Raw genomic sequence first — 18440 nt, forward strand, 5'->3', positions numbered from 1 at the left:
GTACCATCCCCACCTCCCCGCTCCTGAAACCCACACCAGAGAGCCGTATCTACACCCTCCGGATGCACTGTCCCTCGAGGTCCTTGCCGTTGCACATGCCCTTCAGTCATTTGCTCTCCTTCCCTCTCCAAGAGTTTACAGTCTATTCAGACTCACAAGCCGCTATACACCACATACAGAAACGCACCCTAACCCCTTCTCTCCAACAGGAGGTAGAACGAGCGGTCTCCGCATTGCAGCCTTCCATGGTTTTCCTACGCTGGGTCCCTGGGCATTCAGGGATTGACGGCAATGAGCTGGCCCATCAACTCGCCCGCGACACACTTTTCCGGGCACCGTTGATCCCCTGGCCCAAGCCCTCGAAGGACGGTGGGAGACTCACACTTTGCCGCACCATAAAAGAGGTCTACCTCGAGCTCCGTCTAGATAAACGCCTTTACCCTCTTCCTCATCAATCACTCACGGTGCCGGAGGCTCGCCTTCTTCGGCACAACCAAATGAATGCAGTTATCAACCCGTCGCGCCTCTTTCTCTATCGCTATCGATCAGACCCTTCCTGTTGGTGCATCTCCGCGGGCTCGAGCTGAGTTTGCCTGAAAGCCCTAAGCCACTGGTCGGAGGCTAGCGGTGGAGTATAGGATCCTATCTGCGTGATTGAAACCAGCGCAGGCTGGACAACCGGAGGCTGCATTGCAGTCAGAAGCTTTTTGAATACATCCCCTTCCATTGCAATTGCTGTATCGATGAGCGTCTTGTTTATCTTAGCCTCGGTCTGTTCGTCGCTAAGGATAAAGAAAAATGCGGACCAGTAATTCGTGTACCCTCCGGCCTCTTTAATCGTGACGTGGTGTTGGAATATGAGAGGTATGAGCGAACCGGGATCAATGGTAAAGCGCCACTTCAACATGGACGGCATACGCACTACCCTCACTTGAAACAAGAGGGAAACGTGCCACTTGAACGCCAACGTCAGCAGTACGTCGAGGGCTCTGGTGTCTCCTGGCTCTTGTTCACCTGGCCAGGACAGCCGGCATTGATTGAAGAACTTCCAGAATATGGCCACGTTAGAGCCGTACTGCGACTGCTCGCCCATGCAAGAGGAGTACATGGTGAGTGGTTTGCGTCCGGCGCTGATAATCCGCGAGTCATCGGCCAACATGGCGTGGAAAGGTCGGAACCAGGATTTGCTCACGTCGTCCATGGCCGAGTTGGAATGCTCGAGGTAGCGCTCGGGGGGAGACCAGGCGGAGCAAACGTAAGCGCTGAAGTTTCGGCATGGGTCGAGACTGTGGTTCAGCTTGGAGGTAAGCAGCCAGGCGTGCCCGAAACAGTTTTTCGTTTTGCAGATCTGCTTTGGAGGCTCTGGCTCATTGGATCCCGTCAGCGTGATCACAGCGGCAACGATCACGACTGTCACTGCCGCCACGAACAAAGCCGCAATGACGATATCCCGCTTCCTAAACGGTACTCCAGCGGCCGTGAACACGACGCCAAGAGTAGGTGGTCCCTGCGAGGGGAAACACAGCTAATCACATCCAGTGAAAATCCTTGCCGTTAAGTGCGCTATCGTAGCGTGATGTCTTCCCCCCACATACCCAACAATTCTGGACAAAAGCGTGTTTCAGCGGGAAACCGTTTATAAACGCAAGTTTTTCATAGAATATCTGCAGATGACCCAATGGCGGTCTTTTTTTTTCTTCTAACATTTTTGCTATTGTCAAAAGCATTCCAAATTTGTTTTCTATTGCAGTCTTGACTGTTCGATGCGATCGATGAAAGCGCTTTAAAACAAAAAGATTTTGCTACATATGAGAAGAATGTTGCATTACCTTCAATGTTTCCATAAAAGGTTCTTACAATTTTCTAATTTTCAAAATTTTTCTCCTAGAATTTCGGACATAGTCCAAGAATGCCAGATAAGACGTCTAGATTGTGAGAATGCCTCTACATAACCCGTGAATCTGCGCTTTTTGAAATACAAACGGCGCCCTCGTAAGTTTTGACATGGTTGAAAACAAACCATTTTACAGACTGCCCCTATGCAACGCGCTTTTCAAGTGTTAGCACAGATCCCGGAACACGCGGGCATAACAAACGTCTCGCGAAACCGAGGACGTTCATGCGCTGTGAACTGAAACTTGACTTCTGCGAACGCGGGCTTTTTATACAGGAATAAACCGGAAAATCAGCCAAAACACTTCCAAAAAACAGCACCCCGTACACCATGAGGCTAGTAGACAAGCACGAGCCAAAGCCTTACATAATAAATACGGACAGTGCGCTGGAGCAATTTATGTGTATGCGGCAGAATAGAAACATACGAATGCCTTTGCAGTTGTGGCTGTGAAAGAGAATGTGACCACATCGTCTCGATCAAAACGAAATCTTCTGAAACGGCAGAAGAGGCAGCTATAGCCCTCGCCCTAGCGTATACCCAAGAGAGTACCATTCTCAACACCTCCAAAATAATTGTCAGTATATTAGCAAAAGGGCGAATTTCTCCTTAACGCCACCAAATTATTCCGAACTGATATGGGTCCCAGCCCATTCGTGGAGTCCGGGAAACGAGGCAGCCCGGGAAACGAGGCAGCCCACAATAAAGCCCGAGATTTTGGTCTACCGGGCAGTGGATGAGTCTGCTTCCTGAATTTCACGAAGGACTCCACATATCATGATCTCACCAGTCATTTTAAACTAGTGAAAACACCCCCCCCCCCCCCCCCCCGCACACCTCCGGACAAAAGCCTGACTAAAGAACAAGAGATTACGTGTCGTCTTCTACAGACGAGATCGATTCGCATCTCATCACTCCTCACGCACATTTATCCGTACTGTAAATACTGTAAATACTGTAAAACCCGAACTGTAAATACTGCGGCCAGCTAGGCAGCTGGGATCACCTCTTGTTGGATTTTAAAACAGGGCCATCTACGAGTGATCTAGTTACCGCTCCTTCTCTCGAGCTGTGGTGCTAGCCCTGACCCCAGAACGCAAGTTCTGGCGGTGCAGTGGGTTGACAAGTCGCCGAGGGCTATGTACTCTCGACCACTTAACGCGACCTCCTACCAAACTCTTTTCGCTGAATAAAATGTTTTACAGTCAAAAGCCAAAATAACCAAAACACACAAAAAAATAGAAAAGAAATGAAACCTATACCAGTTGGCGCACCCCACGAAACATAGTTTCGGAGACTTTGTCCCATAGGGGCAGCGGCGCCAAGATTGGCTCTGGCTGATGCGACGGGGATGGAGGAAAAAAAAAAGGCATATTAGAAGTTTGGGCTGGTTGGTGCAGATTAATAATGGTGAAAAAGAGCGCAGACCGGGAGAGACACAAAGGGAGGAGTACACCACACGCTCTTATACATAACGAAGAGCCCACAAGTATCTGCAAGAAATTAACTGTATCAAGGCAAGACAGGCTATAGTTGGCTCAGGTTGTCTTCCTCTCTCTTTAGCGTCTCGTCCAGTCATCCACTTTTATGAGGTAAAATAAACGGCTGTACATGCCGTATCTTAGTGGAATTCGGCTCATAGCGTCATGGCAGTTGCATGTGCAAAGCGCCGTTAACTGCGGTACCTACGGTTTTAACGCACGTGCATGATTCATCCGGTCTAGGTGAGCAGCGGGTAGCTGCGATGCAAACTGTTGTCTTCCATACCGCAAGAAAGATGTGCGGAGTGCGAATGTTCCTGACCGCTTGTAACTTGCCTAGAAAGCGTCGTGTATCGATTGTGTCTGTCATGAATATTTCAGCTTGAGTTTCAGTTTTATTCCTTAAAGGCCCCCTTTTCAGGGGGTGTTACATACGGGGTGGGAATACACTTGAATATGTGCAAAATGGGGATACACGCGCTTGAAAAACAGATGGCGAAGCGATGACGACGATTTCATAGGGAAGGCCGTTCCAGTCTGAAGCTGTTCAAGAAAGGAGCGAAGCAGAAAAAGTAGTAGTGTGCGATAGTGGGCGTGCAACTTGCAATGGGTGACTGGTGCGGTGAGATATGCGTGCTGCGGCTGTGATGTATGGTGCTTGATTCAGAGAAGAATTAAAAAACTTGTGAAAAAGAGCGAGGCTAGCGATGCGGCGACGAAATGAAAGGAGTGGCAATACGGATTTCTTTTCAAAGTTGAAACACTGGTGTCGTACGAGTATGAGGAATGATTGAACCGGACAGCACAATTTTGAACAGATTCCAATGCAGTGATTAGATATGCTTGATGCGAGTTCCAGGTGGCAGATGCATATTCTAATTTCGGTCTTGCCAATGATTTGTACACGAGCAGCTTTATTTCAGGTGGGGCAAGACGTAGGTGACGCTTAAGGAAGCCCAGTGTTTTATTTGATGCTGAAATGATGTTTCTAATATGAGTTCGCCATGAGAGATCAGGAGAGACGGTGATTCTTAGATATTTGTACGATTCTGTTTGCTCAATCGGTGTATTAGAAACAGAGTAATAAAAGCGATAAGGGTTACGATGACGAGAAAAAGACATGAGTTTGCATTAAGTAGGATTAAGGGACCTCAACCAATTATTGCACCAGTTTAATACATTGTTAAGATCTGCCTGAAGGGTGTGTTGATCATCGCGATTGTTAATGATACGGTAAATGACACAATCATCGGCGAACATTCTAATTGTGCAAGAAACATGCATGGGCAAGTCGTTAATATATATTAGGAATAGAAGGGGACCAAGGACAGATCCTTGTGGGACACCGGATGTTTCTGGGATGGACTTAGACAGGTGGCCGTTAACATAGACTGACAGCGAGCGATTAGTTAGAAATTCTTCAATCCATTTTAAAATATTAGCGTGTACCTAAGGTTGAGCTGCGAAAGTTTTAGTAGTAGTTGGTGGTGAGGGACCTTGTCAAAAGCTTTCGTAAAATCTAGAAAAATGGCATCAGTCTGCATGTTAAGGTCGAGATTAGCATGTAAGTCATGAAGGAAGAGGGCTAGTTGGGTTTCGCATGAGAGGCCCTTGCGGAATCCGTGTTGTGAAGGATGGAAAAATTCGTTTGCGTCAAGGAAATTGATGATTTGTGAGTATATGTCGTGCTGCATTATTTTACACGGTACGCTAGTTAAGGAAATGGGGCGGTAATTCGAAGCTGAGTCTCTGTTACCCGATTTGTGGACTAGAACGACCTTGCCCTGTTTCCAGTCAGCTAGAATGATTCTTGAAGACAGTGACTGTAAAAAAAGGAGACATAAATAGGCTGCACAAATAGCGTTCACATTTTTCAAAAGTTTTGACTTGGTTAGGTCCGTACCAGCTGCAGGCGAAAGTTTCATATTATGAATTATGGATGAGATGCCTTCTTCGCTGAAGGTGATAGCCGGCATGAAGGATTCCAAGTTAAAGGATGATAAGTGTGGAGGCGCGTCAAATTCGGTGGTGAAGACAGATGCGAATGCATAGTTAAAAACATCTGCACAGTCGTAATCAGCAACAGGCTCATGCAAGTCATTAGTTAACACAATATGGGAACGGTGCGTAGGATTTAAGACCTGCCAAAATTGCTTTGGGTTGCTTATTAGTAGGTTTGGTAAGTCGTGGTGATAAAATGAGTGCTTGGCATTACGAGCGGAATTTAAGTTTAATTTTTCGATTTCGTAATATTTTTCTCATGCGGCAGGCGTGTCGATGCATTTGTCGGAGCGAAAAAATCGTTTCTTTTTGTTTTCTAGGCGTTCTAAGGGCCTAGTAAACAAGGGTTTATTGTGGTTAGTGTGAAAAGTAATCATCGGGACAAACGTATCAGTGAGATTGTTTCATTTGTTCTTGAAGATTGACCAGTTTTCATGAATTGAGCGATTGTGAAATGCGGATTCATATTCGGAAAAAAAGGTGTTAAGACCTGCAGTTATTGCGTTATAGTTGCCTTTATCGTATAGACGTACTGTTTTTTCAGATGTCGGTTTTTTAGTAGAGTGAAGTGAAAAGAGAGCATGTATGACTTTGGGGTCCCTGATTTCCGGAAGAAAACTGATATATGTTAGTTTTTGGGGGATATTGGCTAATATCAGGTCGAGTGTGTTTGCTGATTCTTGTGTCACACGGGTTGGCTGCGACACTAACTCGGTAAGGTTAAAATTTAGACACATTTCGATAAAATTCTTTGCCTATGCATGGCATGTTATTTCAGAGCTATTTAAGTTCTGCCAGTCAATGTTAGGGTAGTTAAAATCACCAAAAAGAAGGATGTAAGCATTTGAATATGTGGAAAGAAGTTTATGAATTGTATTATTGAGATGACGTGGGATGTAAGGATTAGAATGCGGAGGTCTGTAGCAAACGCCGAGCAGTACTGTTACGGGGGGGAGTGCGACAAATGAGCCATAATGACTCGAAGTCAGAAGTGACGTCAACAACAGAGCATGATATATCCCTATGAACTGCAGCAAGGACACCCCCCCCCCCCCCCCCCCCCCCCCCCGCGAATCTTTCCGATCATTTCTATATACATTGAAATCAGGCAAATCAGTTAGGGCTTCACCATCTGTTACATCACTTTTTAGCCAAGTTTCTGTTAATATGAGTATGTTGCTCCTGGATGACGAGTTGACGTTTGATACGAGTTCACGTTTAGGAAGGAAGCTTCGGATGTTAATGGATGTTATGGAAAACGAAAGAACATTGCGGGGCGTGGTAGGTCGACGTTTTGTTGATGGTTGGTGACTAGGCAACTGCTATGTGACTTCTTTAACAGTATCAGACGATGCGTCGAAAGTGTAGCGTTTTGATCCGATATGCAATGTTTTGAAGCGTAAAGAGTACTTGTCAGAGTGCTTTGGCAAATGTTAGCAATTGCTTCCGCGCGTGTTGAACGGGGCGGGAAAAGTCTTCACAAAATACTGTAACTGGTGTTTTTAAATTTCCGGCCATTTGATAGAAGAGCGCTTTTGATTTTGTACGACAAGAATTTTACTATTACAGGACGAGTTCGATCGGCTGAGTGATTACCAAGACGATGTGCTCTTTCTATGGGGAACCTGCGCTGAAGTTTGCCGTGTCGATTGCAGCGCCGTAACACGCAGCATAGCGAGAGGCGCAAGCAGTTTTTGGTGCACTCGTAGTGCTATTCCACGCCACCTTCCCGAGCTTATTGGCGTGAGCTTCTGCGCTCTGTCGAAGCCACACGTGGTGCGTGTCAGTTATCTGGGTTTTGTCTACAGAAGCGAGGCAAATAGTGCTATCAACCAAACGCGGGCTTCTAATCGTTGAGAATGTGCCCGGCGTTTGTAGCGGCCCAAGCGACTGACGAAAGCAGTTTTTAGTCGAATAGTGAAATAACTGCAGTGCCACCTGGGCAGCGCAGGCTCCCCATGTCGGTAGGTTCCACCCGTATACCTTGATTATTTTGACAGATAGCAAAAACTAGTTTTTCGGACTCAGCCCATGGTTCACTGCTATTGTCGGGGATGCCATAAAAAATAAGATTATTCCTGCGAGATCTATTTTCTGCGTCGTCTAGGTGTGCTTCCAGTTCGTGTATCTTATTATTCATGGCTATTGCGTTTGCTTGCATTACATCCATATCTGTTCTTAAGAGATTAAGTGTTTGATAGTGTGTTTCTAGTTCAGCCATTCGTTTGTTTAGGTCAGTAATGGTTTCATCCGTCTTGCTTAGCTGGATTTTCAATCCCTGTATCTCGGCAATCAGTCGTGTCTGGCTGGCGGTTAATTTCTCTAATGCAGCCAGTGCAGCAGCCGTGTCTTCGGGACCAGGGTTAGTTTCGACGTCGCCTGATAACATTAACAAAGAATGAATTACACGAGCGCACACAACAACAATGGAAACACAGCACTGGGGGCTCGGGAACTGCACTAGCATACAGTTACTTGATTTTTTAGCGAAGAGGACATACGGTTTACTGACCTGCATCGCGAAAGTGAGTGGTTTAGGTGCCTGCGCCGTAGTGCAGTCACCGAGCTCACAGATTCGCGTCGGCGGATGATGCCCTTTTAAACATGGTGATGCTGTCGATGATGATGCGGTAACCCATGATCTGGTGAGTTCCAGAAGTCGCTCAAGCGGCAGATACAGCGGTGGAGTGCGGCTGACGGGTGTCTGGTGGTAGTAGCCGTATCCATATCCGTTGCGTGGCAGTACGCTTGGCGATGACGCCGCCATAGGTAGGCACGCCAGCGACGGCAGCAGCAGTCTGGCAAACAGAAGGATGGTTATCTGCATCGCAAAAGTGAGTGGTTTAGGTGCCTGCGCCGTATTGCAGTCACCGAGCCCACCTGTCGAGCAGATGGTGCTTTCTGTGAACGTGGGGATCTGCAAGAATGCAGCAACGCAACAAATTGTCGCACCTCGATGTCCGTTACCGTGACCGCGGGGGTGAGCCTTTGTTCAGGGATACAGGCATCTTGCTTCGACACCGATACCAGGGCACAAGAGAAAGCAGAAGCGTTCCATGTCGCAGAGAAGGTGGCGTGGATCGGTCATTCGTCCATCGCCTTTTATCCCCGACACCTTGGTCTCATGATAGCATTCAACCACTCGTTCCAGACGCAATGACGAGGTTTTTCCCCTTTGTTCATTCGTGCGCAGAGCCAGTGGTTTTGTACTCAGTTTATCTCCTTCTTTTTGACTGTGTGCGCTTTTTTTTTCTAGTTTATGCATGTGTAAGAAGTCCTTGCTCGCAGAGATAAACCTTCGTATTGCCACACTGTTGGTCATTTACTGGCGCCGCCACGCCGTCGGACTAGGTGTGTTGGCATCCGCCTGTCTTCGTCATCTTCTCCTGCTCGAGCGTCGGTTCGCTGAGCTGTGCCTGCACTGATAGTGCTTGTGTGCCCTTCCTTCAACCCTCCACCGGCTCTTGGTGTCAATACGATATTTGGGGTTGGTTCAATTGCCTCCCTGTACAGGAATGTCAGTCGTGCTGGAGTTCGAAGATGAATACGCATAAACTTGCCAAACTTTCGGGTCTGCAACATTAAAAAGTGGCCGTGATCCTTACCTTAACTACTGATTAGTGCAGTGCATTTCCCGTTTTGACGCTGCAGAACAACGTAATTGTCGACCTTTACATGCCTGTCGACGAACACGGTAACCACTGATTTCGAACCATGTTGGGAAGAGGAGCCTTGGCGTACGGGTGTGCGAATAGTCTTTTTACCAAACCGAATTGAATACGAATACTGTAGGTTTGCTATCGAATGGAATACTAGTTTAGCTAAAAACCAAATCGAATACGAATCGAACAGTGAGAGAACCGAATCGAATACGCATCGGATATTTTATTGCGAAATCAATACTGCTTGCACTTTTCTGCCATCGATGGTCGGGGCGCCTCCTTACACAGCGGCGCGTCACGTGACCGTGTGACGTCACGACAGACCGAGAGACGGGGCCCCAGCTCGCGCCATCGATGGCGGAGGTACAGCTTTACACGCCAGCTGCGCCGCTGCCGAGACTATAATGAAGCAGTCCTCTGATAAATGGCTGGCTGAAGTTCGCGAGGCAAATAAAGGGGGGCCAAGAAAATTCTGGAACCATATAAGCTAGTTGGGAAAAACAAATCAAAGAACGCAGGAACAGATTATAGATGCTGAGGGAAAATATTTAGAGGGAGACGATGCTGTGAACTACATTACGTCATTTATAGCTGCGTCTTTAGCATCGACAATGGGGTAATCTCCACAAGTGAGGCGGCAGCACAGGACAGCACAACAGAGAACAGCTTACAACTGACTAGTCTTAACTAGGAAAAGGCGGAAGCGAATATTCCTAGAACCACAACCGTAGGGATAGACGAAATTCCAATTAAGCTGATTAATGAACTTGGCCCAAGAAGCAAGGAAGCGCTGATAAAAGCTTTGGAGACAGTCATAACAAATCAGAAAATTCCGCACAGCTGGAGACAGAGTAAAATGAAATTGATTTATAAAGGGAAAGGAGATAAGATGAACACAAAATCCTTCCGTCCGATTACGATAACATCTGTTATGTACAGGCTGGCAATGCAGGCGGTGAAATTAAAAATGCAGGCATGGGTAGAAGGTAATCGGATACTCGGAGAACTTCAGAATGGGTTCAGAAGGGGTTGGCGTTTAGATGATAGCCTGTTCGTGCTTACCCAATGCATAGAAATAGCTAAGGCGGAAAACAGACCTCTGTTTTTAGCCGTTCTGGACATAAGCGGTGCATACGATAACGTGAACAGGGAACTCCTGTGGGGCATATTGAAAGATTTAGGTATCGGTCATGAGGTAATTGAATTTCTACAGGAAATCTACCGAGATAATGAAGTTGAAATTACATGGGAAGGGAAAAAAAGTACCACAACTGGGGGGGGGGGGGGGTGCACAAATGATTAAGCCAAGGTTGTCCTCTATCACCGCTGCTGTTCATGCTCTACGTGGTAAATATGGAAAGAAGGCTAGAAGAAAGTAATCTAGGTTATAATCTGTCGTACAGATTAGGCGGAAATGTAGTTGAGCACTCACTCCCGGGTTTAATGTACGCGGACGATATTGTACTGTTAGCAGATAGCCAGGAAGATTTACAAACTTTGGTTAATTGCTGTGGAGACGAAGGAGATGCTCTAGGATTCAGTTTTAGCGCAACTAAATCAGGTGTGATGATTTTTAACGATACAACTTATCAGGTGCTTAAAATACAAGGCCACGAAATACCCAAAGTGGCCGAATACAAATACCTCGGGATATGGCTAAACGAAGGGCAGCTATACACGGAAAAGCATGAACAGGCTCTTAGGGCAAAAGGACGAAGAGACGCCGGGATAATGAAACATAGGGCATTATGGGGGTACAACAAATATGAAGTACTAAAAGGTATTTGGAAAGGAATAATGGTGCCGGGACTTACTTTCGGTAATGCGGTTCTGTGCTTAAGGGCAGAAGTTCACTCGAGAGTAGACGTAAATCAGAGAGCTGTTGGAAGATTAGCACTAGGCGCCCACGGAAAAAACCACAAACGAGGCAGTACAAGGGGATATGGGCTGGGCATCGTTCGAAGCACGGGAAGCTAAGAGTAAGATACTATATGAAGAACGCCTGAGGAAATTGGACAATAACAGGTGGGCAGCTAAGGTATTTAAATATTATACAGAAAGAGCGCTGACTCACAGTGGCGGAAAAGAACTGGTTTGGTTTGGTTTATAGGGTTTAACGTCCCAAAGCGACTAAGGCTATAGAAAACTAACCAGTAAGTATGCCGGTCATGAGGACGGAGAAAGAAAGAGCATTAAACGACAGGTTAAAATTGCGGAAGTTAAAAATTGGATGAATTCAATGAAAAACAAACATAGTGTAAAACTATATCGATACTGGAAAAGGCAGATCAGGAAAGAATTTTTCTATGATAACTCAAGAGGCAGTGCCCTACTTTTTGAAGCTAGGTCAGGGTGTCTTAGAACGCGCAGCTACAAAAAGAAATTTAACGAAGAAGATGACACATGTGCAGTGTGTGGTAGATCTGTGGAAACAATTGAACACCTCATACTAAAATGTGATGGTATCCATCCGGATGTCGATGCAGGCACAGTCACTCTTCCTGAGGCCGTAGGGCTTAAAGATAACAATGGTCATGTAAATAGATCTGCAGTGGAAGTTAGCAAAAAGCGATTGGAGGATTGGTGGCTGAAAAGCAGAAATGTGGCATAAGGTTAGAATTGTAGGAAACCGTAGGTAAAGATGATGGCGAATCTTAATGAGAATTGCCAACACAGTAAACAAAAAAAATAGTAAAGAAAGAAAAGCTGAGCATGGTGGCAATTGCCACCGCCCCGTTTCAAAGAGGGCGCTCCTATCCATACTTCCATCCATCCATAAAACGGGGGGGGGGGGGGGGGGGGGCTGCAGCTGCGCTCCTCTCAGTGCGCTATGTCGGATGATGTGTACAAGGCGAGGCTAGAATGATCTTCTGCGGCCAAGCGACGGCGCCGCGCCGAAGAAACAGACGAAGAACGGGAAGAACGGCTAGCTAAACAACGTGCGTATGAAGCAGCCTGGCGAGCACGCCGGTCAACATCGCTTGATGCGGGTGCATCTAAAAGAGCAGGGTCATGTTTAATGAGTGGTGTTAACGGTAGCGAAACTATGGAGATAGCCAATTTGGAGACAAGTTTCATGCACGCTCTTAATGCCGAAGATACTTCAATGGGTGAAGAATCTATTAATAGTATGGAACGACACAATTTCATCATACCAGTTGTATAAACAGAGCTCCAGCTCGTGCCGTCGGCGCAGAGCGGTGGTAGACACGGTGGATGCGGGCTGAAGAAACGGAAGAAGTTCCTTTCGCAATTTCCGGGCTTAACCAAGCTGAGCCTCTGCCAATTTTTTACGAGTGTTCGCTAATTTTGAGAATATTCAATGACCGATCGTGAGAAACAGCGAAGCGCTGTTTTCTCAGTTACAGCTGTATCCGTTAAAAGACGCAACATTCATCTCCAATTTTGGGTTGCAACACAAAGTCAGTGTATTAACTTCATCACTGTCATGTTATGCACATAGGAAAAGTACCTTTTGCTGTCAATAACGGAAGATAAAGAGACAGCCGAGAGCTACGTGGCCTCCGAAGTCAAGCTTGAAGGCCAGGTTTGCTGAGCTTGCCTGGGCCTTGATTCGTCGTCCAATCTCTGAGGCCATGTGTGAGGGTTATGAACGCCGCTGCGCGAATGGCCCGCACCGCGGCGCTGAACGTTCCATCCTGCGCACACCGATTTTGGCAGCATGATACGCGTGGTGTACGGCCCCTGTTTTAAGCATGAAATGATTTTAGCTCCCGTTGTCGGCAGTGTGGTGACGTCACGCCGATACCGAGAGCCAATACCTGGGCATTGAATTCCACACATCCGGGAGCTGAAACGAGAGCATCCGGGCACCGTACGAGATTTAACGACACTCTCTGAGAGAGAGGGCCGCTTAGAGCAAGAGGGGAGCTCCAGGGCGAGAAGGGCTTTATGCGGAAAAACTGCTTCCGCGCCGTCCCCAAGGATGACGCAGCGGTCCCACAATCACGCATGTAAAAGACTGGCCGCTGGGCCTTCAGCTCATGACGTTTCCCCCTTTGACAGGCAGATCTATACACGCTAGCGGAGTATTCGAACGCGCTGCATACACATTCTTGTCTGGCCTGCGTCTCGTCGTGTCCGCGTACGCTTCTGCGTCGTCCTGCATTTCAATACCGCCACCGTCACAGCTGCTTAAGCCGAGCAATGGAGCCTGACAGAAACCGGATACAGCTGACGAGGCAGGGCGGAAGAGATTCCCCAGACACTCACAGGAAATTATTGCCAACACATGGACCAATGCACAGTATGTGTGGTGTGGTGTGTTGAACACTAGACCCATTCCAAGATTTTGACTAGTACCATCTACAACCAATGTGTTATGCCCGTAAACATTTCATACTTACTCTACTTTCGGTTACGGGAGACGCAGAGAGCTTTTGGTATAGTCGTGGAAGAAAAATACGACTGCTCTTATTCGAATTTCACGAAAATTATTTTTAAAAAATATTCGAAAACTCCAGGACATATTCGATTCATTTTTAATATTTCTGGACATGGACTAGTTCATTTGTTCGAATAATCGAATACAAGGATATCGATTCGGTATTCGCAATTTCCGAAGATTCGCACACACCTAGTATTGAGTCTGGCTAAATACCCGTTAATATGCTCTAGACTGAGAATGGTGTCCAGGATCGAGATCTTAACTACCACGGAAAACTCCTCCAGAAGAAGCAGCACAGCATGCATGATTCAGCAAATAATCGAAAAAGAAGTGACAGAAAAATACGGCGTGCTCCATAGTCAAACAGCTGTTCTAAAATCCTGCAACGTTTACTAAACACTAAGTTTCGTACGTTGGCAGGGAAAAATGAGAGCCACCCCTATTAGAAAAGCTTACTGGACCATGATGAATATAGGACATCATCTGCGAATAATTACAAAGGATGAGCTCCCAAGCAGCAATGTAAGGGCAGCAACTAAGCGGAACCAGAGAGCAATGCTTGCCAAATTTCATAACTGGCGGGTGTTTCGCTGCCGTCACGGTCAGGACCGACGCGCCAAACGTATACCATCGTGCCCGCTACAAACTCTTCTTAGTTTGTTGTCGGTTTTTGATGTAGTTTTGTTAACGTTCCGGTAGACCCGGAGGGTGAGCAGATTTGTCACGTATCGCTGTTACAACAACGCAACGAGAACTGGAAACTGACATAAGTCGCAAGCGATTGCAGCTGTCGTACCTGTTTTCGTGCAGTGAACGGATCTTCAAGAATGTACTGTTCGGAGATGGAGCCCGAATGCTCTGTGCACACGACTAGAACGTAACGCAAACAACGCATGCATGCACTAAACAATCTAGTGTGGCACGATAGCCTTCAGGCATTTACCTTAGAGTGCCGCTCTCCGTGGCGTTCATTGCTGAAGGTCTTAAGGCCTTGAATGAAGGACGACATAGACCGTTGGCGGTGAGACCCCAACTCCTCCTTGGTGGATGACCTTAAAGAAGACAGCGACGGTGGGCGCTGAGATCCCTGGTCATCTGTCGTCAACGACCTCAGTGAAGATAGCGACAGTCGACGTTGCGGTCTGGAATCCATCCGCATCGATGGCCTATGATTCTAGGCAGGGTTCGGCTGCGTTGATGTGGGCACCGTAAGGCTACCGTCTGAAGCACTGCGCTTGCTAGAAAGAGTTGTCTGGCCACCCCCTGGCAAACTAGCATCGGATCCCGACCGCCGAGTCTCACTCCCAGTGCTGTATCTGCGCCTGCCTGGCGGGCGCCTGTCCTCAGGATGCGTCGTAGACGTCGGTTATCCTCTCGGTAAACTAGCAACAGAGCCCGACCGCCTAGCCTTACACTGGGTGCTGGATCTACGTATTCTTGGCGGGTATTTGCCCTCAGGATGTGGCGATGACATCGGCTGTTCCTTCGGCTGTTCCATGCGAGGCACAGCGGGCTGTGCCTCGCATGGAACAGGATTAGCGGAGTCGTCCGGCAGGGTTGCGATATTGTCGGGCTGTACGTCTCTGAGGCTCGGGGTCTCGCGCTCGGTTCCAGAGGGTTTGTTCGTACGAGCATCCGCAAAATCGGAGGCAGTAGCGGCGGCGGTGTCTGGTTGCATGTGCCCTTGAGCAGTGACTGCAGGTACTTGCTGGGCGGGCTTGATCACACACCGGCGAAGCGCTTTACGCTTAGCAGAGGAATCCCAGCCGCATGAGGACCCGCTGCTGTTGGACCCCGTGGAACTACTCCGGGAGCCGCGCCTCTCTTTGTTCTTGCTATTGTCTTCGTTAACGGCAGGGATCATGACTCAGGCGTTCGCAATGATGATGACGATGTCCTCAGGCTGAATGGCACATACCTACGGCGGGGGATTGGCCAGGGTGCACAGCGGATACAAACTCACTCATGTACAGGGAATGAAGGACAGCCCTAGAACGGCGGTGCTTGCTTCTTCTTCTACTGCTTCATCACTCCGACATAAGGCACGCGCAAACTGAGGGCAACGACCTGAAATCTGGGGCCACAAATGCTGCGTCTGCGTGGTGGCCCGAAGAAAAGTAGAATTTATGGCTGTAAATAAAAAAACGTTTAAAATTTTATCTTCTACATAGAATACTTCAACATAGAGTCGGGCGAGTGCGACGTGTTCGAAAAGCTTGCCCACGCATGAGGTTAGGGAGACTGGACGGAGATTGGCAGGTGTAAGAGGCTTGTGGGGCTTTGGTATGAAGAAGATTTTGGCGTGACGCCAGGATTGGGGGAGAGTGCCTTCCTGCCAGCATTTATTAAAGTACCCCGTGAGCTGGGCGATCGACTGATTGTCCAAATTGCGGAGCATAGTATTCGAAATCCGGTCAACTCCTGGGGTGGAGTTAGAGCGGAGAGTCAGGAGGGCCGCTCTGACTTCTGCTTCCGTGATGGCAGCACAGACGCGGGTTGACGACTTGCGATGCGTCGCTGGCGTTGCGTCCAGGGAAGCGGTGGTAGAGCACCAGGAGGTGAGGAACGGAGATGAACATGGGAGACGCTGATGAACTCCTGTCAGCCGCCCCCAAGAACTTGGCAGCTGCAGCAGGAAAACCGTAACCAAGTCCTGTCGAAGGCCTTCCAAAACACCGTAGGCTTGTGCAGCCTATCCAAGGAAGCCGTGGCAGCACGGACCCTCAATCCATTGGCTGCCACTTCCAAGTTTGAAAGGGACGCAGTGGTCTTGCGTCGATGATCCAAGGGAAGTCACTGGTAGCAGGGACCCAACGTCCGACAGCTGCCACTTTTACGCTTGAATGTGGCTCAATGGTCTTGTGTCGATGATTCAAGAAAAGTCACCGGCAGCACGGAGCCAACGTCCGCCAGCTGCCACTTCCACGCTTGAATGGCCAGACTTGTGCTGCGTTGTCCACATCGGTTTGCTGACACATCAGCTCTCCGCTCCTCGTGCCTGCCTTGCGCACACCATTCGCACGCGCACATGCGCAACGCGGGCCTGGCCCGGACGGCGCTCCGCTGTCGGATACACCACTGCCGACACGCTGCGTACCAAAAATCCCTCGATGGTTTTGTGTGCACAGCTTAGTCATGTCCGTTCAGCAAATTAGTCTCGCTATCTCTGGGGGTGGATTGAGGTTTACTGTATGAGCCCCTTAAGTGTTTATATCTGGGGTTTGTTAGTACGAGCAATTGCTCTCTGAAATGGGCTTTTTCTTGTTACATCGCGGCCTGCTCCTTATAGATTTGCTTCAGCGACAGCTGTAAGGCCTGTTGGGCAGTTTGTGCGTTTTGATTATGCATTTTGAGTAGAGCGAGAAGTGACGCTCACGATGGAAGGGACACACGCAAGCGATGACGACAAACTGATTTTATTATTCGAAAAACGCATACTTTTACGAGAACAAAGGAAGGCGCGCGTAGGAGCACGAAAACAAAACAAGAAATGCAGGACAGTACCAACAGAAACACCTGCGGCACCCTCACGAGACTGCGAAAGCCCCATCAGGTAGTCCAGTTTTATAGGACGGAACGGTCTGTTTTGCGACTCGTGGTGAACACAATCTGGCGGCGTGGCGCACCTCCACAATTTCTTCTTGGTGGGAACAGCCGAAATAACAAAACGCACACACAGAAAGGAACACAAAGAACGTAGACGAAGCTGACTGTCACGTAATTGGGCGTTCACGTAAATTGGAAAGGCTTAAAACTCCTCCTTGAAGGATCTCAGTTCTTGGATAATTTGTTGGTAGACCTTGTCTAAGGCAGGCTGGGAGCTAGGTACTACCTGCTGTTTTTGGTTTTGAGGAGTCGGCTGAGTTACCGGCGTTATTGCATTAGTAGTTGTTCGCTTAAGCTCTTGGTTTTGGATTGTTAAAGCACTGACTTGTTTTTTCAGACTTTCTATCTCTTTTTTGAGTGCTGTCAACTCCGTGTTATTCTGAGGGGAGTACGAGGGGAGGGGAGGCTACTCTGCAAAGCTCAGCTCACGCACAATGTACGTGGACAAGCCATCCGATACGGATTCAACATGCCAGCCAAACGTAGAGTAAAGATCTGGCAGTGGAATTGCCGGGGATACAGGCGAAATCAGGCTGCTCTTATTCTCCTTATATCACAGGGATCTGACCCACCGGCACCTATCCTGATTCAAGAACCCCACCTAATGCCTATTAAACTCCAAGACTACGTGACTTATCAGCACGACCAGTTAACTGCCACGTTAGTGCACAAATTATGGATATTGCGCACCGCTATATTACTATTCTTCCTCTCCGAAGAGCAGCGGCAAGCACGCACGTATTGAATGTCTACAGCCCTCCTAAAGACAGGCACGCAAGATTGGGTTCCCTCATGAAGAAATTTCTGAGCTTAGCGGGCCATGCCCCCTGCGTGATTGGGGGCGACTTCAAAGCACCACACCCTTCATGGGGCTACCCGGTGGCGAAACCAAAGGCAGAAAACTGGAGGAAGTAGTGTCGCAAGAAGGGTTATCGAGCCTCACCGGTCCCACCTACCCTACGAGGCTGGGAAACAGTGTCAGTCGAGATACGTGTCCGGACCTAACGTTCACCAAGAACATACAAAGCGTCATTTGGAAGAATACCGAACAGCACCTGGGAAGCGATCACTTCATACTCTCTCTGGAGATAAGCACAAACGCGTGCAAGCGTGAAATAGGTATCGCAAGATTTACGAACTAGGACAGGTGGAGAAAGGCCCAGGCATCTACTGCAAACCCTATTACCGACCTAGAGGAATGGGTTAAGGATGAGGTGCACACTTTGAAAGCATTTACGAAAGAGGTATGGACGACAGAAGATTGCTCAGCGGTCGATCCGCACCTTCTAAATTTATGTGAAGCGAGGCACGCATTGACAAAGAGATGGAGAAGACAATGGCTTAACCGCAAACTCCAAGAAAAAAATAGAGGAGATAAACAAAAAGGC

The 18440-nt window shown here is 48.0% G+C and overlaps 2 pseudogenes; both read right to left on the reverse strand.

Annotated features, from left to right (window-relative positions):
• Window positions 1-538: 538 nt before the first annotated feature.
• LOC149363291 (uncharacterized) lies at window positions 539-14920 on the reverse strand (annotated as a pseudogene).
• LOC149363292 (uncharacterized) lies at window positions 6699-12636 on the reverse strand (annotated as a pseudogene).
• Window positions 14921-18440: the final 3520 nt, after the last annotated feature.

Source organism: Amblyomma mixtum, chromosome 2 (genome assembly GCF_055824585.1).
Source record: "Amblyomma mixtum isolate Tamu chromosome 2, ASM5582458v1, whole genome shotgun sequence".
NCBI classification, from domain to species: domain Eukaryota; kingdom Metazoa; phylum Arthropoda; class Arachnida; order Ixodida; family Ixodidae; genus Amblyomma; species Amblyomma mixtum.